General features: G+C 38.7%; 1 protein-coding gene across 5 annotated transcripts in view; it reads right to left on the bottom strand.

Annotated features, from left to right (window-relative positions):
- Positions 1 to 26,922, bottom strand: part of PIWIL2 (piwi like RNA-mediated gene silencing 2) — a 76,142-nt gene that overhangs the window by 14,605 nt on the left and 34,615 nt on the right. The window lies entirely within an intron of this gene.

The following is a 26,922-nucleotide window of genomic DNA, read 5'->3' as shown; positions in this document are numbered from 1 at the left end:
GATCCAGTAATTGCACTACTGGGTATTTATACAAAGAAAGCATAAACATTAATTTGAAAAGATATAAGGATGCTTATGTTTATGGAAGCAAAATAGTCAAGATACAAAGCAATCCAAGCGTCCACTGACAGATGAATGGATAAAGAAAATGTGGTATACACACACACAGAGACACCCAACATGCTGGATTATTACTCAGCCACAAAAACAGATCTTGCCGTTTGCAACAGCATGAACAGACTTGGATGGTATTATGTTAAATGAAATAAGTCAGTCAGAGAAAGACGAATACCTTATAATTTCATTCACAAGTGGAATTTAAGAAACCAAGCAAATGGACAAAGAAAAAAGAGAGACAAACAAAAAACCAGACACTTAAATACATACAGCAAATTGTCAGTTGCCAGAGGGTGGGTGGGTGGGGAAGATCCTTGAAATAGTAAAGGGGGGGGGCGCCTGGGTGGCTCAGTGGGTTAAGCCGCTGCCTTCGGCTCGGGTCATGATCTCAGGGTCCTGGGATCGAGTCCCGCATCGGGCTCTCTGCTCAGCAGGGAGCCTGCTTCCCTCTCTCTCTCTCTGCCTGCCTCTCCGTCTACTTGAGATTTCTCTCTGTCAAATAAATAAATAAAATCTTAAAAAAAAAAAAAAGAAATAGTAAAAGGGGATTAACAGCACACTTAATCTGATGCACACAGCATGATGTATAGATTGTTGGATCATTATGCTATATGTTAATTATACAATTAAAAAATGAAATGAGAAAGGAATGTAATCATTTTACAACAAAAAAATGAACTAAACACAAAAGAAGATACTAATACAGTAAATGGAGGACAAGAAAAGCTAGAAGGCATACATAGAAAACAAACAGCAAAAGGACAAAATTTCTCCCCTAATTAGTAATTACTTTATTTATTTTTTTTAAAGATTTTATTTATTTGACAGAGATCACAAGTAGACGGAGAGGCAGGCAGAGAGAGAGAGAGAGAGAAGCAGGCTCCCTGCTGAGCAGAGAGGCCGATGCGGGACTCTATCCCAGGACCCTGAGATCATGACCTGAGGTGAAGGCAGCGGCTTAACCCACTGAGCCACCCAGGCGCCCCTAGTAATTACTTTAAATGTAAATGAATTAAACTCTCCAATCAAAAAAAAAAAACCGAGACTGGCAGAACAGATTAAAAACACATGATCCCGGGCGCCTGGGTGGCTCAGTGGGTTGAGCTGCTGCCTTCGGCTCGGGTCATGATCTCGGGGTCCTGGGATCGAGTCCCACATCGGGCTCTCTGCTCAGCAGGGAGCCTGCTTCCCTCTATCTCCCTCTCTGCCTGCCTCTCCATCTGCTTGTGATCTCTCTCTGTCAAATAAATAAATCTTTAAAAAAAAAAATTTAAAAACACATGATCCAAAAAAACCCAAAAAAACAAAAAAAACCCCACATGATCCATCTATACACTATCTACAAGAAACTCACTTTAGATCCAAAAATACATGTAGATTGAATGTGAAAGAATGGAAAATGATATTCTGTGCAAATAGTAATAAAAAGAAACTGGGGGGGGGGGGACCCTAGGTGGCTCAGTCAGTAAAGGATGCAACTCTTCATTCTGGTTCAAGTCTTGATCCCAGGGTTGTAAGATCAAGTCCTTTGTCAGGCTCAGTGTTAAGTGTGGAGCCTAATTAAGATTTATTCTTTCCTTCTCTCTCTGTCCCTCACTACCCCACCCTCCCCAAAAAGAAAGAAAGAAACTAGGGACGTTTATACTAATATCAGACAAAATAGACTTGAAATCAGAAATAGTTACAAAAGGCAAAGGACATTATACATTAAAAAAGGTTCCAGGGGCACCTGGGTGGCTCAGTGGATTAAAGCCCCTGCCTTGGGCTCAGGTCATGATCCTGGGGTCCTGGGATCGGGCCCCACATCAGGCTCTCTGCTCAGCGGGGAGCCTGCTTCCCTTCTTCTCCCTCTGCTTGCCTCTCTGCCTACTTGTGATCTCTGTCAAATAAATAAATAAAATTAAAAAAAAATAAATAAAAAAGGTTCCAAAACTGCAAGATGATGTAACAATTCTAAGCATTTATACAGCTGATAACAGAGCATCGAAATATGTGAGAAGGGCAGAATTGAAGAGAGAATTAGGGAAATGCAAAATCAAAAGTACAGTAATATATCACTTCACACCCACTAGGATGGTCAATATAAATATAAATATACATATATACACACATACACACACACGCACAGACAGAAGACAAGTATTGCCAATATGTGGAGACACTGGAACCCTGTGCACAGTGGGATTATTAAATGGCATAGCCGCTGTGGAATACAGTACAGCAGTTCTTCAAAAAATTAAAAAGAAGATTTACCATATGATCAAGCAATTCCATGTCTGGATACAGAGGGCGTTTCAGTTTTACAAGATAAAAAGAACTATGGAGATTGTGGTAGTGATAACTGCACAACATTATAAATGCATTTAAAACCATCAACTGGGGGTGCCTGGGTGGCTCAGAGGGTTAAGCCTCTGCCTTCAGCTCAGGTCATGATTCCAGGGTCCTGGGATTGAGCCCCACATTGGGCTCTCTGTTGGGCAGGGAGCCTGCTTCCCCCCTCTCTCTGCCTGCCTCTCTGCCTACTTGTGATCTCTCTCTCTGTTAAATAAATAAATAAATAAATAAATAATCTTAAAAAAAAAAACCATCAACTGTATTAATCAAAAAGTTAAGACAGTATATTTTATGTTATATGTATTTTACTCAATAAAAAAAATTGGAAAAAAAAAAAAAAAGAAGAGGCCAGGCAAACTATGGGCAATTGTGGTTACAGGAAGGGCAAGCTGATGTCTGGAGGACTCCTCCAAATAATAATCACTTGCTGGAGTAAGCACTCCACCCCAATCTTGTCCCAATTCAGCTGAGAAAAGAGAAGTGAAGATGGAACTGAAAAGCGGAAAGAACCCACATTCACATATTCTACAGCTGCCTGCAACTTTTCATTCTAAAGGAAATTCCTTGGCCCTCCCGCCTCTAAAGTCAAATACTAGCAAAACTGGTCTAACCCTATGTAGTCATAGCAACAGTCAGAACCACATCAGCAGCAACAAGGTTGATCAGAGTCGAGTTCCAGCTTCTTAAGCTTAGGCTAAGTAACTAATGAACTTATCATGTGGTGATTACTCATCATGAAAGATAAAGCTGAGTCAAGTGTCACGAATGTAGTTGGGTTTTGATTTTCACACTTGAGTAGAAGGAAACACTGGCACCCATACTCAAACACTAGGTTTTAGTGGCCCCTGAGACACCAAAGTAGAGAGACCAAGCAGAGAGTTGGAGATAAGTCTAGGAGCTCAGATGAACAGTACTGACTACAGAGTGTGTCCTTTTGGGTCCCATCTTTCTCTACCAGCAGTCCTTGGAACATTCTAGGAAGTCCATAAAGTCGAAAATATTTTTATACCACAATACTACTACTACATAACCTGTCATTTATCACTGTAATTCTCTCATAAATTACATACTAGAATTTTCCAGAAGTAAATGACGCATGACATCACAAAAGACTAAATATAGAATATTTACTTGCATTTTGCTAACCCAAACATTAAAGCCATTTGCAAAAATGTAAAACAATGGCTCTCTTCTCACTAAACATTTTGGTAGTAGTTATCTTTAATTAAAAATGTTGTTATTGAGCGCCTGGGTGGCTCAGTGGGTTAAAGCCTCTGCCTTTGGCTCAGGTTGTGATTCCAGAGTCCTGTTATCAAGCCCCACATCAGGCTTTCTGCTGAATGGGGAGCCTGCTTCCCTTCCTCTCTCTCTGCCTGCCTCTCTGCCTACTTGTGATTTCTGTCAAATAAATAAATAAAAATCTTTAAAAAAAAATGTTATTGGGGCATCTGGCTGGTGCAGTCAGTAGGGTACGCAACTCTTGATCTCAGGGTTAGAAATTCAAGCCCCATGCTGGGCGTAAAGGTTACTTAAAAATAAGTAAAGTAAAAATAAAAATGTCATGTCATTAACATATACTGAGTTTATACTTATCCTATTTTTTACTAGAGTACAGTTGACATAGGAGACTAATTTCAGATATACAATATAATTATTTCATATTTATACATATTGTAAAATCATCAGCAAAATCCATCTTGTTATATCCATCACCTCATAAATTATAGTATTTTCTTCTTGTGATGAGAACTTTTAAGATCTACTGTTAGTAACTTTCAAACATACAACATACAGTATCAACTACAGTTGCTAACATTACATCCCCATGACTCATGTAATTTTATAATTGGAAGTTTGTACTTTTTGACCCATTTCAACCATTTTGTCCACTCTCCTCACTCCCCAACTCTGACAACTCCAATCTGTTCTCAATGAACTTTTTTTTCAAGATGACACGTATGGGGTGCCTGGATGTCTCATGGTTGGTTAAGCTGGTTAAGCTTCATGTCCCACGTGGACTCCACGTTCAGCAGGGAGGCTGCTTGAAGATTCTCCCCCTCTACCCCCTCCCCCACTTGTGTGCATGCACTGTCTCTTAAATAAATGTATCTTTAAAAAAAGACAACACAGGGGCACCTGGGTGGCTCAGTGGGTTAAGCCGCTGCCTTCGGCTCAGGTCATGATCTCATGATCCTGGGATCAAGTCCCGCATCGGGCTCTCTGCTCAGCAGGAAGCCTGCTTCCTTCTCTCTTTGCCTACTTGTGATCTCTGTCAAATAAATAAATAAAATCTTGAAAAAAAACAAAAGACAATACATATGAATAAACTCATGTGATATTTTTCTTCCCCCAACTTATTTCACTTAGCACAATGCCCTCAAGGTCCATCCATGTTGCTGCAAATGGCAAGATTTCATTCTTTTTTAATAGCTGAGTAATATTCGATTATAATATATATACCACAGTTTCTGTATTCATCCATTGATGGACAATTAGGTTGGCCCATCATATCTTGGCTACTGCAAATAATGCTTCAGATACCATTTTAAGTTAGCGTTTTCATTTTTTTTTTTTTTCAGGTAAACAGCCAGAAGGAGAATTGCTGAATCATATGGTAGTTCTGTTTTTAATTTTTTGAGGAACCTCCAAAATGTTTTCCATAGTGGCTGCACCAACTTACATTTCCATCACAGTGCACAATGGTTCCTTTCTCTCCACATCCTTACCAGCACTTCTTTTCTTATTTTAAAGTAAACTCAAAAACATTAAACATTTCCTCAATTTTAACTTTTAATATGATAAATATTGATATATACTACTTAAATAAAAACTCACTAATATTTAAAAATGTAAAGGGTTCCTTAGACTGAAAGTTCAAGAATGGCTGGACTAAAGATATAAATCTAAATACAGACATTAAATCAAACCATGAATGAGCTTAAAGCCTGCCCGCAAGATGTGACACTTGAGACCAGGATTTCTGAAAAATCTTACAACTGAAAAGCTGGACAAAGTACATACACATTAGGTGAAGGCCTTAAATCCAGGCAACATCAGCAAAAGAATGGAGGCATAGACAAATGAATCAGGCCTTTGTATCTGTTTTTACCATGGCATCAGTTGCTGGTTTTGCTGATATCACAAGGGTACCTAAAAGGCTTAGGTTTGGAAGTGCTTTTTTTTTTTTCCTTTTTTGAACAATTTTATTTGCTTTTAGTTTGCTATGCCTTAAGGTCACTCTTTTAAGGTATAGAACTCAAAGTTTTTATATTCATAGAATTTTGCAACCTTCATGAGTTATCTTTTTTTTAAGATTTTAAAGAACACTGCTTAAACTGTTTAAAGAACCCTTTGTTCAATCTTTAAAGATTTTATTTGAGAGAGAAAAAGAGTGTGCATGCCCAAGTGCACAAGTAGGGGGAGAAGCACAAGCAGACTCTCTCCACTGAGCAGGGTACCTGGTGCGGGGGCTCCTTTCCAGGACTCTAGGATCATGACCTTGTACATGGATCATGATGTACTCCCTCTGCCCCTCCCCCATATCATACTCTCTCTTCTCTCAAATAAAATCTTTTTTTTTTTTTAATTTTTGATTTTTTAAAAAAATTTGAGACAGAGAGAGAAAGAGAGCACAAGTGGGGAGGACAGTCAGAGAGAGAAGCAGACTCTTCAATGAACAGGGAGCCTGATGTGGAGCTCCATCCCAGGACCAAGATCATGACCTGAGCCAAAGGCAGACACTTAACAAACTGAGCTACCCAGGCGGTCCTCAAAGAAATAAAATCTTTATTTATTTTTTAAAAGATTTTATTTATTTGACAGAGAGAGACACAGCAAGAGAGGAAACGCAAGCAGGGGGAGTGGGAGAGGGAGAAACAGCCCTTCTGCTAAGCAGGGAGCCTAATGAGGGGTCCCATCCCAGGACCCTGGGATCATAACCGGAGCAAACACTTAATGACTTAACAACTGAGCTACCCAGATGCCCCAGAAGTAAAATCTTGGGAAAAAAATACTATTTTTAGACCATTTATAAGTTCACACACAAAAAAAACAAAAACCGAGATGGCAATACAAGAGTTCCCACATAACCCCTTTCAACCTTCAGTTTTTCTCCATTACCATATTAACTATTAAGGTAGTATATTTGTTACAATTAATGAGCAAATACTAACACATTGTTATTAACTAAAGACTATATTTACATTAGGGCTCACATGGTGTTGTACATTCTTTAGGCTTTGAAAAATGCGTGACATCATGTATCCATCATTACAGTATCACATATAATAGTTTCAGAGCCCTAAAAATCCCTCGCGCTCCCCATTTGTCCTTCCCTTCCTCACACTCCCAAACCTCTGGCAACCACTGATCTCTCTACTGGCTCCACAGTTTTATCTTTTTGAGAGTGTACTATAGTTGGAGTCATGCAGTATGTAGTCTCCCAGATGGGCTTTTTTTCATTTTGTAATATGCATTTAAATTCATTGCCTGGATACACCGCAGTTTACTTTTCATTTCACCTACTAAAGGAGATCTTTGTTGCTCCAAAGTTTTGGCAATTGTGGATTAAGCTGCAATGAACAACTCTGTGGAAGTTTTTGTACTGACATAAGTTTTCAACTCATTTGGGTAAATACTAAGAGCTACTGCTGGATCTTATGGTGAGAGGTTTTTTGTTGTTGTTGTTGTTGCTGCTGTTAAGTAGGCTCCATGCCCAGTGTGGGGCCTGAAATCACCACTCAGAGATCAAGAGTCACGTGCTCTACTGACTGAACTAGTCAAGCACCTCAAGAGTCTTTCTGGGAGTGGGGGGCAAGTTCCAGGTGGACATGAATTTGGAAGGGTAATACTGAACTCAGTACAGTTAAGGTTATTTAATTTTTAAATATAGTTAGATTTGCTTTGCTAATATTTTGTTGAGGATTTTTTTTTTAAAATTTATTTATTTACTTGACAGATCACAATAGGCAGAGAAGCAGGCAGAGAGAGGAGGAAGCAGGCTCCCTGCTGAGCAGAGAACCTGATGCAGGGCTCCATCCCAGGACCCTGGGATCACGACCTGAGCTGAAGGAAGAGGCTTTAACCCACTGAGCCACCCAGGTGCCCCCTGTTGAGGATTTCTGCATCATCTATGTTCATGAGCGATACTGGTCTGTGGCTTTACTGTAATGCCTTTATCTGGTTTTGGTGTGAAGTGGTACCTCGTTATGATTTTGATTCCCATTTCCCTAACTATTAATTACATTAAGTTCTTTTCATGTGTTGTTTTTTTTTTAAGATTTTATTTATTTGACAGACAGAGATCACAAGTAGGCAGAGAGGCAGGGAGAGAGAGAGAGAGGAGGAAGCAGGCTCCCCGCTGAGCAGAGAGCCTGACGCGGAGCTCGATCCCAGGACTCTGGGATCACAACCTGAGCCAAAGGCAGAGGCTTTAACCTACTGAACCACCCAGGCGCCCGGAGAAAGAGAATCTTAAGCAGGCTCATTGCCCCCCATGTAACCCAGTGTGGGGCTCAATCTCACAATCCTGAAATCATGACCTGAGCTGAAGACTCAGATGCAATTTAAGCAAATGCGCCACCCAGGCACCCCTTACGTGTTTCTTGTCTATTTGTATATGCTCTTTGGAAAAATGTCTATTCAAATGTTTCCTGGTTTTAAATTGGGTAATTGGTCTCTCTGTTGTTGAGGGATAAGAGTTCTTTACAATGTTCTGGAAAGTAGACCTTTATCAGATATATGAGAAGAATGATTCCTCCCATTCTATGGGTTGTCTTTTTACTTTGATGGTATCCTTTGAGGTAAAAAAGATTTAATTTTGATGAAGTCCAATTTATCTTTTTCTTTACTTGCTTTTGCTTTCAGTGTCATATCTATTGTCTAATATACAGTCATAAAGATTTACACCTACATTATTATCCAGAATTTTAAAGTTTAAGTTCCTACACTTGAGTGCTTGATCCTTTGGAATTAATTTTGTACCTTGTGTGGGGTAAGGATCCAGCTTCATTCTTTCTCATGTGGATATCCAGGAGTCCCAGCATCAGTTCTTCAAATGACCATTCTTTCCACCCCTGAATGGCATTCTTGTGAAAAATCAGTTTACAATAGGGACGGGGTCTTCCAATCCATGAGCAAGTAAGGTATTTCCTTTTATTTACATTTTTTTCAATTTCTTTCAAGACATTCTGTAGTTTTCAGCATGCGTCTTACCCTTTTGTTAAAATTTTTCTGTTTCCTTTCATTTTTGATCACTGCTAGTATACAAAAGTACAAGTGATTAATATATATTAATCCTATATCCTCAATCTGGCTGAACTAATTTATTAGCTATAATAGTTTATGTGTGTGATTTTTTTTTTAAAGATTTTATTTATTTATTTGAGAGAGAGACAGTGAGAGAGAGCATGAGTGAGGAGAAGATCAGAGGGAGAAGCAGACTCCCCATGGAGCTGGGAGCCTGATGCAGGACTTGATCCCGGGACTCCGGGATCATGACCTGAGCTGAAGGCAGTTGTCCAACCAACTGAGCCACCCAGGAATCCCTATGTGTGTGATTTTTAAGGTTTCCTATATGTAAGTTAACAACATCTAGAAAGGCATAGTTTTTCTTCATTTCCCAACTAGATGCCTGCTGCAGCTCTCTATTGATAGCTTTGGTTAGCTTTAGTATCATGGTAATATTAGCCTCATAGTCTGAATTGGGAAGTGTTTTCTCCTTTCCAATTCGATGGAAGAATTTATGACAGATTGGTGTTAATTCCTCTTTAAATGTTTGGTATAATCAAAAAGATTCAGTGGTCTGTGTCTTTCTCAGGGTCTGTCCGTTTCATTTATTTTCTTAGGACACAGTTGTTTACAGTATGTTTTTATAATCCTTTTTTTCCCATTTGGTCAGTAGTAAGGTTTCTTTCATTCCTGATTTTAGAAATCTTATTCTTCTATATTTCATGGGTGTTTAGCTAAAGGTTTGTCCATTTTATTGATCCTTTCAAATAAACTTTTGGTTTCATTGATTTTTACTATTGTTTTTCAATTTTCCATTTATTCATGTTCTAATCTCCATTATTTCCTTACTTCCTATTATTTCCTTGCTTTACGTTTGCTCTTCTTTTATTTCTCAATGTGGAAATTGGATTGTTTTGAGATCTTCATTTTTAAAATAGGTATTTACGACTGTAAATTTTCCTCCAAGCACTGTTTGCCTACATCCACAAGTTCTGGTATGTTGTATCTTTGTTTTTATTTATTTCAAAGTATTTTCTAACTTTCCTTTTAATTTCTTCTTTGATGCCTTGGTTATTCAGGAGTATTAATTTTCATGTATTTATGAATTTCCTGAATTTATCCTTATTAAAATTTCTAATTTCTTTCCACTGTGGTTTGAGAATGTATTTTATGTGATTTTAATCCTTCTAAATTTAATTGGTCCCAACATAGTTGACTATCTTGAGAGAATGTGCCATATACATTTGAGAAGAGTCTGTATTCTGTTGGTGGAGAGTTCTATAGCTACCTGTTATGTTCAGTTGGATCACAGCATTCAAATATTCTGTTTCCTTGTTAATCTTATTTCTAATTGTTTTATCCATTATTGAAAGTGTGGAGTTTTGAAGTCTCCAAGTAATTACTGTGAATTTTCTTTTCATTTTTTTTTTTTTTTTTTAAAGATTTTATTTATTTATTTGACAGAGAAAGGCACAGTGAGAGAGGGAACACAAGCAGGGGGAGTAGGAGAGGGAGAACAGATTTCCCACTGAGCAGGTAGCCAGCCCAATGTGAGACTCGATCCCAGGAACCTGGGATCATGACCTGAGCCAAAGGCAGACGTTTAATGACTGAGCCACCCAGGCGCCACTGCTGAATTTTCTATTTTTGCCTTTAATTACGTTAATTTTAGTTTCATATATTTTGAGGGGTCTATTTTGGGTTAGGTTCCTATGTATTTGTATTTTAGGTCTTCCTCACGGATTAACATTTTGCCATTATAAAATGTCCTTCCCTATCTCTAGTAACAATTGTTATCTTAAAGTCTGTTCTATCTGATAGTACAGCCACTCCATCTCTGTTTTGGTTACTATTTGACTTGTATATAATCTTGTTCTATTCTTTTACTTTTACTTTCAACCCACTGTGTCTTTGACACTAAAATGTGTCTCTTGCAGAAATTACAACCATGTATTTTTCACTTAATCCATTCTCTAATCTCTTTTGAGTGGGAGGTTTAGTCCGTTTCCAAGTAATTACTAATAGGGTAAGATTACTGTTTCCTACATGGTTTATATCTATTTTGTCCCTCTATTCTTCCACAACTGCCTTATTTTCTATTAAACAGATATTGTCTAGTTACCATTTTAATTTCCTTGTTCCCTTTGTTGTATTTTTCAGAGGTAGGATTTTTGTTTTGTTTTGTTTTTAAGATTTTACTTATTAGAGAGAGAGAATGAGCACAAGCAAAGGGAGGGGCAGAGGGAGAGGGAGAAGCAGACTCCCCACCCAGCAGGGAGCCTGATGCAGGATTTGATCCCAGAACCCTGTAATCATGACCTGAGCCTAAGACAGATACTTAACCAACTGAGCTACCCAGGTGCCCCTCAGAGTTCTTTTCTTAGTGTTTTCCTTGGAGATTATACCTAACATATTAACTTGGAACAATATCATTTGGTTAATTAATATAAATTTCAGCAATATTAAAAAGCTTTATATATGACTCCATTCTCTCATCTCTCCTTTGTGCCTTAATTGCCACACAAATTCAATCTTTACACTTTGTATACACTTCTATTCAGATTTACATCTATTATTTTAAACAGTTGTTTCTTAAATCATAGAGTATGAAAAGCTGACAAAAATACATTTTGCTCTCTTTTATATTTATCTGTATGGTTACCTTTTCTGGTGCTACTTCTTTCTCCATGTGGACACAAATTACAATCTAGCATTATTTCATTTCTACATGAAGGACTCCCTTTAGTATTTCTCGTAGGACAGGTGTGCCAGTGATAAATTTTTCCAGTTTTTATCTGAAAATGTCTTAATTTCTCCTTTTTTAAAATTGGAATACTTAAATTTTATTTTGCTTTCATTTTATTCCCCTTTTCTTATTTTTTAAATTTAAGTTCAATTAACATATAATGCATTATTAGTTTCAGAGGTAGAGTTCAGTGATTGATTCTCCTTCATTTAAAAAAAAGTTGACATAGAGGTGCCTGGGTGTGGCTCAGTCATTAAGTGTCTGCCTTTGGCTCAGGTCACGATCCCAGGGTCCTGGGATCAAGCCCCGCATCTGGCTCCCTGCTCAGCCAAAGCATACTTCTCCCTCTTCCACTCCCCCTGCTTGTGTTTTCTCTCTTGCTCTTAGTCAAATAAATAAGTAAAATCTTTTTAAAATTTGACATAAATAACATACCATAAAATGCTCCATTTTGCAGTCAAATGCTCTACCATTGAACTATACCCCCTAAAATGCTCCATTTTGAAGAGTATAATTCAGTGGTTTTCAATAATATTCACCTAGCTATGTACTAATTCTGTAATATTTTCATCACCAAAAAGAACCCTGTACTCATTAGCACTTACTCCCCATTCTTGCCCACATTTTCACTCTCTGGAAACCAGTAATCTCTTTTCTGTCCTTATGATTTGCCTATTCTGGATAGTTCGAATGAAATGCTATATAAAATAATCGCATTTTTATATCTAGCTGCTTTCACTTGAGCTTACTATTGTCAAGATTTATCTCATTTTTAGTTTTTCTAGATCTGAATTCTTATTCAAACTTTTTCTTTCATTATTTTGAATATGTCCTCCCACTGCCTTCTAGCCTCCATGATTTCTTTCTTTCTTTTCTTTTTTTTTTTTAATTATCCTGTTATTTTCATTCATAGTATCCAAGTCTGGCAAGTCATTTTCTTTCTTCCCTTTTTTTAAGATTTTATTTATTTATTTGACAGACAGAGAGATCACAAGTAGACAGAGATGGGCAGAGAGAGAGGGAAGCAGGCTCCCTGTTGAGCAGAGAGCCCAACGTGGGGCTCAATCCCAGGAGCCTGAGATCATGACCTGAGCCGAAGGCAGAGGCTTAACACACTGAGCCACCCAAGCACCCTAGCCTCCATGACTTCTGATGAGAGAGCAGGTCTTAAACTTACTGAGGATGCCTTGAACACATTAAGTTGTTTTCTCTCAGTGCTTTCAATATGCTTTCTTTGTCTTTCAGTAGTTTTACCGTAATGTGTCTAGGTGTGGATATCTTTGACTTTTACTACTTGGTATGCACTGGGCTTCCTGGATAAGTTTGCTACTCATTTTCATGAAATTTGAGAGAGAGAATGAGCACATTGTTCCTTCCAATGTTCTTTCTTTCTTTCTTTTCTATTCTCTTTACTCCCCTTCTGAGAATCATGCTCTATTTATGTTGGTATGATTAAATGGTATCCCACAGATCTCTGAGTCTCTATTCATTTTCTTCATTCCTTTTTCTTCCTTTTCCTCACACTGGATAATCTCAATTGACCTATCTTTAAGACTGCTGGTTATTTCTTCCACCTAGTCAAATCTGATACTAAACTCCTCCAGTGAAATTTTCATTTATTATATTTTATTTTTTAAAAAGATTTTATTTATTTATTTGACAGAGATCACAAGGAGGCAGAGAGGCAGGCAGAGGGAGAGGGAGAAGCAGGCTCCCCACTGAGCAGAGAGCCTGATGTGGGCTGAGCCGAAGTCAGAGCCTTTAACGCACTAAGCCACCCAGGTGTCCCCATTTATGACATTGTACAACTCCAGAATTTCTGTATGGTTCTTAAAATTTTTAAAAACATCTTGTTTTCGATATATAATTCATATACCATATAATTCACCAACTTAAAGTATAAAATTCAATTATTTTTAGTATATTTATAAATATGTACAATACCACATTTAGTACATTCACAGATAAGTACAACATCACTACCCTATTCACCTTTCTGTCCTCTCAGGCCTAAGCAAATCTGGTCTACCTTCTGTCTCTCTAGATTTCCCTCTCCTACACATTTTTTATAAATGGGCTCCGTGGTCTTCTGTGACTGGCTTCTTTCACAAGGTGTAACATTTTCAAGATTCAAGGATTGCATGCTATTTTTGTCTCAGCTGTTTCACATTTTTTTTCTTTCCCCTTTTTTTTTTTAAGATTTTATTTAATTATTTGACAGGCAGAGATCACAAGTAGGCAGAGAGGCAGGCAGAGAGAGAGAGGAGGAAGTAGGCTCCCTGCAGAGCAGAGTCAGATGTGGGGCTCTTTCCCAGGACCCTTGGATCATGACCTGAGCCAAAGGCAGAGGCTTTAACCCACCAAGCCACCCAGGCACCCCTTTCTTTCTTCTTTTAAAAAAATTTTTATTGTTTTATTTTTTTTCATCTTGATAGTTAATATAATTATTATTTAAGGCCTGATCTAGAAATTACTAGCAACATAGATCTTCAGCAAATCTAAGTGTAATATAAATTATTACTTTCATCTTTTACTCAACAATTCAAGGACCAGCATTAGAATTAGAATTGCATTTACTTAATATATGTACTACTGTCATTAATTTGAAATTTATACACATACACAAATCCATACCCATTCACGAATTATACTATTTTAGATAGTATGTATTCATTCAAATTTATCCCATATTTGCCACTTTTATTCCTGTAACTACTTCTATGTTTCTCTCTAGGATAATTTGCCTTCTAGATGCAGAATGCCATTTATTATCTTCCTTCACTGTGAGTTTGCCAGTGACAAAGTCTATCAATTTTTTGTTTGTCATGGAATATCTTTATTTTTACCTTATTAGAAGTTATTTTTCTTTGATACTAGATTCTACATTGTCAGCTCTTATCTTTTCTCTCTTAAAGAATCTTTTTTAATCTCTGCACCCAGTATGGGGTTCAAACTCACAACCCTGAGATTAAGAGTTCCCAAAGCTATTATTTTATTACCTGTGGCTTACACTCTTTCTTTTGACAAGTTAGCTATTGGTCCATTTGTTGCTCTTTCAAGGTAACCTTTTATATTCCTGACTAGTCTTTTTTTTTTTTTTTTAAAGATTTTATTTATTTATTTATTTGACAGAGAGAAATCACAAGTAGACGGAGAGGCAGGCAGAGAGAGACAGGGAAGCAGGCTCCCTGCTGAGCAGAGAGCCCGATGTGGGACTCGATCCCAGGACCCTGAGATCATGACCTGAGCCGAAGGCAGCGGCTTAACCCACTGAGCCACCCAGGCGCCCTATTCCTGACTAGTCTTAAGGGGTGTGTGTGTGTGTGTGTGTGTGTCCGTCCAATAGTTTTATTTATTATAATGTAACTCTTTTCAGAAATTTCTTCTGTTCTATACCCTCTTTAACTTCCTTCTGGGCCAATTATGCATATATTATATTTTAACCCCATACCTCCCATGTTTTTGTACCTCAACGCTTCAGTTATTTTTTATCTTTCAGTTGACTTTTTACTTCCTCGATTAAGTCTAAACTACTGTTACCCATTTTTTTTTTAAAAGATTTTATTTATTTGACAGACAGAGATCACAAGTAGGCAAAGAGGCAGGCAGATAGAGAGTGAGAGAAGGAAGCAGGCTCCCTGCTGAGCAGAGAGCCCGACATGGGACTAGATCCCAGGACCCTGAGATCATGACCTGAGCCGAAGGCAGCGGCTTAACCCACTGAGCCACCCAGGCGCCCACTGTTACCCATTTTTATGCATAGAGCTCTGTTTCCCCAAAATTTGTATGTTAAAGTTCAAACCCCTAGTATCCCAGAATGGGACTGTATTTGGAAATAGTGCCTTTAAAAAGAGGTTATTAGGTTGAAATGAGGTCACCAGGGTAGGGTGACCTACCTACCTAAATATGACTTGTGTCTTTGTAAGAAGAGGACACAGATACACACAGGATGAAGACCGTACGACAGAGAGAAGACAGTCATCTACAAGACAAGAAGAGAGGCCTCAGGAGAATCCAGCTCTGCCAACACCATGATTTTGGACTTCTCATCCTCCAGAACTGTGAGGAAATAAATCTTTTTGCTGTTAAGCCACCAGGTCTATGGTACGTTATGGCAGTCCTAGAAACCTGATACAACCATCCATTGAGCATTTAATTTTGGTTGGCATAAATTTCAGTTCTAGAAATTCCAGCTTTTTCTTTATAGTTCCCAATTCTTTGCTAAAATTCGTAATGTCTTTTATCTCTTTAAACACATTAAGTGTAGCTATTTTTTAATTTTTTTAGAAGGGGGTAGAGAGAGAGGTGGGAAGAGAGAAGGAGAGAGAATCTTAAGCAGGCTCCATGCTCAGCACAGCCTGATGCAGGGTTTGACCTCACAACCCTGAGATCATGACCTGGGCTGAAATCAAGAGTCCAATGTTTAATCAATTGAGTCACCTAGGTACCCCAAGTGTAGCAATTTTAAAACATGTCTGATTACTCAATTATCTGAATCTTACGTGGACCAGAATCAATTATCTGGTTTTTTTGGTTGGTTGTTTTTAGTTCCTTCATTTTCTCTCCTTGTGTTATTAGTTACTATTTACTGACTGGTAGGCAATGTGGAAACATTTGGATGCCTAACATGTTACCCTTCCTCAAAGAATTTATATTTGCTCTGACAAGTGGGTCATGAAACTAGCAGTAGAGTTCACATAAATTCTTATTCAGGGACTGACATGATTCAGAGTCAGTCTACGTATGGTTCTTCTTTACTCCTAATCTGTACCCTTTTAGATTCACAACCAGAAGAATGGGAAGTATACTCAGGACCACAGCTTTGGGGAACCTGGTCTCCTGTTTTTGATCCTTAGAGGCTTTCAAAAGTGCTAAAGCTTTTCAATATTTTAGCTGCCACTTTCAGAATTAGCATATGGCCCTAGGCTCTAGGCCCTAGCCAACCATATCTTGGCTTTCTTACTCTTTTTTCTTCATTAAGTCTTCAATTAAACGCAATTAGATTTTACATACACTCATGTATGCATCTGCATATATGTCTGTCGATTTATATATGTATGAATGCATATATGTGTGTGTATATATAACTATACCTACCCATACATGCACGTGTGTAAACATGTACATGTGTATATACAATATATAATAATATATAATATATTCCTTTCTCAGAATAGTATGCTAAACATAGAATTTATAAATAGTGTTAATAGAAACCAGGTGAAGCCTGGAATGATATTTCAATACAGAGAAGACTTAAGTTTGTTTCTTCCAGGAGTCTGTAGTATTAGCGCTCTGAGAAACTAGGGAACACTAATATACTGGGTCATTGTATCTGATTGCGGAAATAGTAATAATTCAAAGATGAGCTGTAGTTTGCTCTAAGGGTTTACATACCACTCCCTCACACTTATTCCTATGATGTAGCTCTTTAGGGCACCAAACCAAAATGTTGGAGGTTTCCTAGTGTCATCTACACTTAGTGAGTTCTAGGCTCTAATCACCGTCCATCTAGAAACTGCAAGACTGTCAAAAGTACTCCTCAAGGGGCACCTGGGTAGCTCAGCGGGTTAAAGCCTCTGCCTTCGGCTCAGGTCATGATCCCAGGGTCCTGGGATTGAGCCCCATGTTGGGCTCTCTGCTCTGAGGGGAGCCTGCTTCCTCCTCTCTCTCTGCCTGCCTCTCTGCCTGCTTGTGATCTCTGTCAAATAAATAAATAAAATATTAAAAAAAAAAAGTACTCCTCAGGAAATTGAAAGGGAAAGAAAGGACCTTGAAAAACCTGCTTCTCCATAAAAGTAACAAGTACAATGCAAAAATGGTTAAAACCAAACTTCTTGGAATTGTGGATACTAACTGGAGGTTTGCAACAATCTGAGGAGCATTTACCCAATGAAACCAGCTGACTCTCACAAGCTTTATGGTGTTTTAACTTGCTCTAACTCACATCCTCCTTTCTCTGCAGTAGCTGCAACAAACATCTGTAGCCTCACTACTATGATAATTGTGAAAATAATGTAGCAGTCACTGAAAGGGGCAGAACAAGGCATTTAAAGAAATATCTGTCCAGTCAGTAACTGATCACTAAGCTAACCAAGGGGAAAAATTTTCAATGCTACCCATAATCTAGATTACGGAGATTATAGAATCAGGCCAGGAAAACCGTCAAACAAAGAATAATAATTCCTGGGAGTGGAGATTTAATTTGAAGAGTTGTCACGTTATATTAAAAATGTCTAGTTTTCAATAAAAGCCTATGACACACCAAGAAATAGTAAAATACGGCTCACTCACATAAAAAAATAGTCAACAGAAACTACCTGATAACCCAGTTGATAACTTTACTGAACAAGGACTTTAAACCAGTATTTTAAATACTGTTCAAAGAACTAAGGAAAACCACATCTTAAGAATTGGAAATGTCTCACCAAATAGACCATCAATAAAGAGACAAGTTATAACCAAGAACCAAATAGAAATTTTGGAGTTAGAAAGTGCAATAACTAGAATGACAAATCACACTAGAGGGGCTTAACGGCAGATTTGATCAGGCAGAAGAAATAATCCATGAACTAGGAGATAGGTCCCCTGAGATTATCCGGTACAAGAAAGAAGGAAAAAGAAAAAAAAATGAACAGAGCCTCTGAGAGAGTAAGATGCCATTACACATACCAAATACAAATAACTGGAGTCTCAGTAGGACAGATGAGAGAGAAAGGGTCAAAAAGAAAGCTGAAGAAATAGTAGACCCCAAATTTACTAAACTTGGTGAAAAATTTAACTTATCCAAGAAGCCTAAGGAATACAAAGTAGGAAAAACTCAAATTTGATCTGCAACATCAGTTATTCCCTGGGACTTCAGCCTGCTGGCCCCTCTGGAGATTTTGAACTTGCCACCTTCCATAAATTATGTGAGTCAATTCCTTAAAAATAAATCTCTCTCTGCATGCATGAATGCACATGCACACTCACATATACACACACACACACTCCTGACTCTGTTTCTTTTTTTTTTTTTAAGATTTTATTTATTTATTTGACACAGAGAGATCACAACTAGGCAGAGAGGCAGGCAGAGAGAGAGGAGGAAGCAGGCTCCTCGCTGAGCAGAGAGCCCAATGCGGGGCTCGATCCCAGAACTCTGGGATCATAACCTGAGCCAAAGACAGAGGCTTTAACCCACTGAGCCACCCAGGCACCCCCTGACTCTGTTTCTTTAGAGAACCCTAATACAGAATTAGCACACAAAAAGAGGAAGAGAATAAAACTGTATAAGAACAAAGTTTTTATACATTACTGAAATTAATTTGGTATTACTATGAATAAGGTTTTTATAAATTAATATACAAAAAAAGCATCTGATAAAACCCAACACACTTTCAACATAAAAATGCTCATCACCTGTCCAAAAAAAAAAAAAAAGAGAGAGAGAGAGCAAGAAATGCTCATCAAATTAGGAATAGAAAAAAAAGAAACTTCCTTAACATAAGAAAGCATCTGCCTTCTGCTCGGGTCATAATCCAAGGGTCCTGGGTTCGAGCCCCACATGGGGCTCCCTGCTCAGTGGAAGGCTGCTTCTCCCTCTCTCCCATTCCCCCTGCCTGTATTCCCTCTCCAACTGTGTCTCTCTCTGTCAAATAAATAAATGGAAATCTTTTTTTTTTTTTAAAGATTTCTATTTATTTATTTGACAGAGAGAGATCGCAAGTAGGCAGAGAGGTAGGCAGAGAGAGAGAGGGAAGCAGGCTCCCTGCTGAGCAGAGAGCCCGATTCGGGACTCTATCCCAGGACCCTGAGATCATGACCTGAGCCGAAGGCAGCAGCTTAACCCACTGAGCCACCCAGGCGCCCCATAAATAAATAAAACCTTAAAAAAAAAAAAAACCGAGAAAGCAAATTTATGGAAAACTCACAGCTAACATATACTTAATAGTGAAAGACTTAAAATTATTCTCCTACAAACATCAAGAATAAAATAGGATGCCTGTTTTTGTTTTTTTTTTTTAAAGATTTTATTTATTTATTTGTCATAGAGAAAGAAGCAAGAGCAAGCACAGGCAGAGTGGCAGGCAGAGGCAGAGGGAGAAGTAGGCTCCCCGCCAAGCAAGGAGCCCAATATGGGACTTGATCCCAGGACTCTGGGATCATGACCTGAGCCGAAGGCAGCCGCTTAACTAACTGAGCCACCCAGGAGTCCCAGGATGCCTGTTTTTATCGTTGCTGTCAGTGTTGTACTGGAAATTCCAACCAGAGTAACTGTGCAAGAAAAAGAAATGACAGACATCCAAATTGGAGGGGAACCTGAGTGGCTGACTCAGTTAGTTAAGCATCTGACTCTTGGTTTGGGCTCAGGTCATGATCTTAGGATCACGGGACAAAGCCTTGTATTGAGCTTCATGCTCAGCTCAAAGACTGCTTGGGATTCTCTCGCTTTACCTCTTCTCCACCCCTCTGCCTCTCCCCCTGGCTCATGTGAGCGTTTTTTCTCTCTGAAACAAACAAACAAACAAATAAATAAAATGTTATAAAAAAAAATGTAAAGTATCCAAGTTGAAAAGGAAGAAGTATAATTTGTTTATTTGGAGATTCCCTGATTCCATGAATAGAAAATTCCAAGAATTTTTGAAATAAGAAAAAGCCCTAAACCTAACAAACTCAAAAAAGTGGTAAGGTTAAAGATTAATACATACAAACCAGTTATGTTTCTGTATACCAGCAATGGACAATTCAAAAATGAAATTAAGGGAACAATTACATTTACAATTGCATCTAAAACAATAAAATTCCTAGGAATAAATTTAATCAAGGAGGTAAAATATTTATATGTGGAAACTATAAAATGTTGCTGAAAGCAATTAAAGACGACCTAAAAAAATAGAAAAAATATTCTCCGTCTATATATTATAAGACTAAATATTATTAAGATGGCAACACCTGCAAAGCAATCTACAAATCCAATGCAATCCTTATCAAAATTCCAATGGCTTTTTTTTTCAGAAATGGAAATTTCATATGAAATTCTAAGGGGCCCTGAACAGCTAAAACAATATTCAAAAAAAGAAAACAAATCTGGAAGCCTCACACTTCCAGATTTCAAAACTAACTATAAAAAGAAACAGTAAGGGTGCCTGGGTGGCTCAGTGGGTTAAGCCGCTGCCTTCGGCTCAGGTCATGATCTCAGGGTACTGGGATCGAGTCCCACATCGGGCTCTCTGCTCAGCAGGGAGCCTGTTTCCTCCTCTCTCTCTCTGCCTGCCTCTCTGCCTACTTGTGATCTCTCTCTGTCAAATAAATAAATAAAATCTTTAAAAAAAAAAAAAAAAAAAAAGAAAACAGTAATCAAAACAGTCTTATACTGACATTAAGAATGACAGACATACATGGACAAAAGAAAAACAGATAAATTGGACTTCATAAAAATTTAAAATTTTTATGCATCAAATTAACATTATCAAGAAAGTGAAAACATTCCACAAAATGGGACAAAATATTCGCAAATCATTTATCAGACAAGAATTCTGTATCCAAAATATGTAAAAAACTTCACAATTTAACAACAAAAAGACAAATAACTCAATTAAGAAATGGGGGGGGATCAAGACAGCATGGTACTGGCACAAAAACAGACACATAGATCAATGGAACAGAATAGAGAGCCCAGAAATAGACCCTCAAATCTATGGTCAACTAATCTTCGACAAAGCAGGAAAGAATGTCCAATGGAAAAAAGACAGCCTTTTCAATAAATGGTGCTGGGAAAATTGGACAGCCACATGCAGAAAAATGAAATTGGACCATTTCCTTACACCACACACAAAAATAGACTCAAAATGGATGAAGGACCTCAATGTACGAAAGGAATCCATCAAAATCCTTGAGAACACGGGCAGCAACCTCTTCGACCTCTGCCGCAGCAACATCCTCCTCAAGCAAGGGAAAAAATGAACTACTGGGATTTCATCAAGATCAAAAGCTTTTGCAAAAAAGGAAACAGTTAACAAAATCAAAAGACAACTGACAGAATGGGAGAAGATATATTTGCAAACGACATATCAGATAAAGGACTAGTGTCCAGAATCTATAAAGAACTTAGCAAACTCAACACCCAAAGAACAAATAATCCAATCAAGAAATGGGCAGAAGACATGAACAGACATTTCTGCAAAGAAGACATCCAGATGGCCAACAGACACATGAAAAAGTGCTCCATATCACTCGGCATCAGGGAAATACAAATCAAAACCACAATGAGATATCACCTCACACCAGTCAGAATGGCTAAAATCAACAAGTCAGGAAATGACAGATGCTGGCGAGGATGCGGAGGAAAAGGGGAACCCTCCTCCACTGTTGGTGGGAATGCAAGCTGGTCCAGCCACTCTGGAAAACAGCATGGAGGTTCCTCAAAATGTTGAAAATAGAACTGCCCTATGACCCAGCAATTGCACTATTGGGTATTTACCCTAAAGATACAAATGTAGTGATCCAAAGGGACACATGCACCCGAATGTTTTATAGCAGCAATGTCCACAATAGCCAAACTATGGAAAGAACCTAGATGTCCATCAACAGATGAATGGATCAAGAAGATGTGGTATATATCACAATGGAATACTATGCAGCCATCAAAAGAAATGAAATCTTGCCATTTGCAACAACATGGATGGAACTAGAGCGTATCATGCTTAGCGAAATAAGTCAAGCAGAGAAAGACAACTATCATATGATCTCCCTGATAAGGAAGTGGTGATGCCAACATGGAGGCTTAAGTGGGTAGAAGAATAAATGAAACAAGATGGGATTGGGAGGGAGACAAACCATAAGTGACTCTTAATCTCACAAAACAAACTGAGGGTTGCCGGGGGGAGGGGGTTTGGGAGAAGGGGGTGGGATTATGGACATTGGGGAGGGTATGTGATTTGGTGAGTGCTGTGAAGTGTGTAAACCTGGTGATTCACAGACCTGTACCCCTGGGGATAAAAATATATGTTTATAAAAATAAAAAAATTTAAAAAAAAAAAAAAAAAAAAAAAGAAATGGGGGGGGAGGGACGCCTGGGTGGCTCAGTTGGTTAAGCAGCTGCCTTCGGCTCAGGTCATGATCCCAGCGTCCTGGGATTGAGTCCCACATCGGGCACCTTGCTCCGCAGGGAGCCTGCTTCTCCCTCTGACTCTGCCTGCCACTCTGCCTGTGCTCGCTCTTGCTCTCTCTCTCTCTCTGACAAATAAATAAATAAATAAGAAATGGGGGGGGGGAATGGGGAAAAGGGGCACTTGGGTGGCTCAGTCAGTTAAACTTCTGCCTTGGCTCAGGTCATCATCCTGGGGTCCTGGGATTGAGCCCAGAATCGGGCTCCCTGCTCAGCAGGGAGTCTGCTTCTCCCTCTGTCCCTCACCCCACTCAGGCTCTCTGTCTCTCTCTCTCAAATAAATAAATTCTTTAAAAAAATGGGGAAAAGATCTGAAAGGACTTCTTCAAAGAAGATATACAAATAGACAATAAGCATATGAAAAAGATGTTCGACATCGTTCCTTATTAAGGAAATGCAAGTTAAAATCACAATGAGTTACCACTTCACAGTGGCTACAATTAAAAATGGAAAACAAAGTCTTGGCAGGAATTGGGGAAATTGGGAAATTCTATACATTGCCGGCAGGAATGAAAATGGTGTGGCCACTGTGGAAAACAATTTGCTGGTTCCTCAAAAAGTTAAACACAGAATTACCTTATGGTCCATCAATTTCAATGCAAAGAGGTACTCAAACGAATACATATATAAACATATTTATAGCAGTATTCACAATAGTCACAAGGTAGAAAAAGTCCGAATATCCATCAATAATGGATGGATTAACCAACTGCAGAATACACACACAATGGAATATCATTCATCCATAAAAAAGAACAGTGATATATACAACTTGCATGAGCCCTAAAAACATGCTCAACAAAAAAAGCCACACATAAAAGGTCACATATTTTATGATTATTTCTATAAAATGTATCCAAAATCAGTAAATCCGTAGGGACAGAAAAGCAGAGTAAACATTACCAGTAAATACAGTAAATGGGGAATAATTACCTCCCTCCCAAATCAAAAAGACGTTGGACCTGGCAAGTAGATATTTTGCTGTGCTTGCTTGAGGTGAAACCTGGGTCCATTAAATGAACAGATACAGGAAGATTGCAGCAATGCAGAAATGGATTGAATCTAGACATTTCTCTTGCACACTCTGAAGTGCAGAAAGCCACCAAGAATTGTTCTGCCTGACAAGAGGAGATAACAGAGAATGCAGATGGCTCTGGGATAGATTTCCTAAAGGGAAGGCCCTGCACATAGGTGGCAAGTTAGACTAGCCTGGTAGCTCCAGGAGGCAAGAAATACTTCCTGACATAAATAGACATCTACTGTGGACTAGGCTATGCATACCTCCTGGTAGATATAAATGCTCAAAACACCAAAAAAAAAGATCTACAACAAAAGATATTGTATCAATTTTGACTGACAACCCACATTTCCTCAGATCGAAGAACACATTTTCATCCTCAGAGTAACAGTTTGATAGCAAACAGAATGGACAACTGAAACATTTTTTTTTTTTTGGTCTAAAATGCAGGGAATAAAGGCATGAGGGTTGACTGGCAAGATTTCATGAGTGTGTACAGACACTCAACATGAACAGGACCCAGAGGATGTCTCTCCCTTTCTCTGGGGGATCCAGAGAACAGAGGATGGAGAAAGATGCTGGTATAACAATACTTTTTTGTTTCCCTCACATGACCTCAACACTTTTCTTCCTACTGGTTCTCAGACCAGAACTGCAATTGCAGATGCCCAAACTGGGATAAAGGGTATATCCGTTCTCTAGGGCTGCATAACAAAGTACACTAACTGAGTGGCTTCAACAACAGATAGGTATTGTTTCACAGGGGTGGAGGCTAGAAGCCTGAGATCGGGGTGTTGGCAGGGTTGGTTTCTTCTGAGGGGTATGAGGGACAATCTGTTCCATGACTCCTTCTTAGCCTCTGGTGGCCTCAGGTGTTCCTTGGCTTCTAGATGGCGATCTCCCTGTGTCCTCACATCGTCTTTCCTCTACGTGTATCTGCCCCTGCGTTCAAATCTCCTCTTTTCATAAGGACACAGTCATATTAGATTAGGGCACACTCTAATGGCCTCATCTTAACTCCATCATCCATAAAGGCCTTATTTCCAAATACAGTCACATTCACTAGTACTATGTGTTAGAATGTCAGTAACTTTTGTGTGTCGGGGAGGGTATAATTCAATCTACAACAATCTCTAAGCAAAAAACTGTAACTATACTTTTAAACCTTTGTGATGAAATTCCTAAGGGCCTGATGGGGTAGATCATGCTTTCACCCCTCTAACAAAATTGAGGTTCACAGGAAATGCAGCTAAAATCCCTAGTGGTCAAGAGAGTTCACTAATTCTGTACCTGTGTAGCCCTCCCTATATGAATGGGAGTGGACTAAGGGGGAAAGCACCTACCATGCTAGAATTGCTATCAGCAACCTACACCAGCACAGGGGCCAAACCTAACATTCCTTCCAAAGGAAGAAAAGTTAAGGTATAAATGGAAAGAAGGAAGAATGGTAGCTGAGGATAAAGGAATGAATCAACAGTTATGCAATGAGGGAAATCCAGTATTACATTCATTGGTATCTCAAAGCACGCCTTGAACAAGAAGTAATAATATTGCCTGTAGCTTAAGTGTACCACATGCCTGAAAAAGTACAGCCACGTTGCTGAGACTGTTCTTGCTTTTAGAACCTGAGAATGACAATGAAAGCCTGCAAACTTAAGTGGCATAGTTCTGGGAGATATTTTGGTCATGTAATAGGACAATGAACTGGAATAATTACTCATGCCTGAGTGGAGCTGTAGTAATGCCTCAGTATCTTCTGATTCATATTTCAGGTTGTATTTACTACCATACTGTAATGTGATGGGACACTAACCTTGTTGGTTAAGAATCAGTTCTATTACTTAAACAAGTATTATAGTAATACTGATGTTGATAGTCAAGTATATTTGGAGACTTGGTTAATGCTTCTTCGGGATGTAATACTGATGCAAGAATGAATGCCCTGAGAAAGAACTGGATAAGTTAACCATCAGAGAAATTGTATGCTCAAGAGTTCTGCACAAATTTAGTGGAAGGAATAAACAGTGGCAAATCCAAGGGGAAAATGTACTAAATTAGTATAAACAAATGAAAATGTATGTAACAGTTTTATAGGCAGATCCATTATTTAAATCTATCCTATCCCCACACCGGCTCCTCCAAATATTAGGCATATTCATACTGAGACTACTGGACAAATGGAATGCAGTGAAAGTGATACTGCATGACTTTGCAGGGTATGGTATAAAGGCAACGTGATTTCCACCTGGCTCTAGTTTCTTGGACTACTCACACCTTGAACTGTGTCCCACCACGCTGTGAGGAAGCCCAAACTAACTCATGTGGAAAGACCACATGAGGGGCACCTGGATGGCTCAGTCGTTAAGCGTCTATCTTTGGCTCAGGTCATGATCTCAGGGTCCTGGAACTGAGCCCCACATTGGGCTCCCTGCTCAAAGGGAGACCTCACTCCCCCTGCTTGTGTTCCCTCTCTCACTGTGTCTCTCTGTGTCAAATAAACAAAATCACACACACACACACACACACACAAAAGAAAGAAAGAAAACAAAAGAAAAGAAAAAAGACCATATGAAGAGTCACCAGAGCCCACTGCACTTCTTGACTTCGGAATCATAAATGCTCACTGTATGTCACTAAGTTTTAGGGTAAACTTGTTACATGGCCATCAATAACCAAGCAGTGCTCAAGTAATTCACAGCCCAGAGAAAGATAAATAAGGATACAATGAACTAATATAAGGCAAAATGCAATAGCCACTACACAGAAGGTAAAGAAGGGGACTTGGAAAAAATAAACAAAAGAAAAAAGAGGCCTTGGAAGAGGAAGGAGCATAAAGAAATAAGTCTAAGGGATGGAGCACTGGGGCAGTGGGGGGGGGGGACGGAAAAATCTTCAAAGAAGGAATCTTTGAAAATCTAGCACCTAACAGAAGAGCTTGAAGGGAAATAGTGCCAACAACAAGAAAAAGGAAGGTGTGGTAAGACTTCGTGACAAGGTAGTATATATATAGGTCTCCTTAGAGACAAAATTCAACTTTTTTTTTTTTTTTACATGATCACAAATACTGAAAGAATATTAAACTATTTGAAGGACAGTGTAGGAAGCAGTCTAAAAAGAAATAAGATGGCATTCTATTGACTGTGATCATACAAAATAATTAAATTTCTTGCTGTTACTCTCCATGCAAAGGGCTAACTCTGACCCTAAGACATGAAAACCACTTATCAGCACTTCCTTTGATGTAGTGGCCAAGGTAAAACCCAGTACTTTGCTTGCTCATTGTGCCAGACCCAGTATCAGTTTAATGACAGCAATTCTCCACGGTTAGCA

Source organism: Mustela putorius, unplaced genomic scaffold (assembly GCF_011764305.1).
Source record: "Mustela putorius furo isolate JIRA1106 unplaced genomic scaffold, ASM1176430v1.1 tig00003937_pilon_pilon_pilon, whole genome shotgun sequence".
NCBI lineage: Eukaryota > Metazoa > Chordata > Mammalia > Carnivora > Mustelidae > Mustela > Mustela putorius.
Note: the sequence above shows the minus strand (reverse complement) of the source record. Positions and strands in the feature narration are given on the sequence as shown.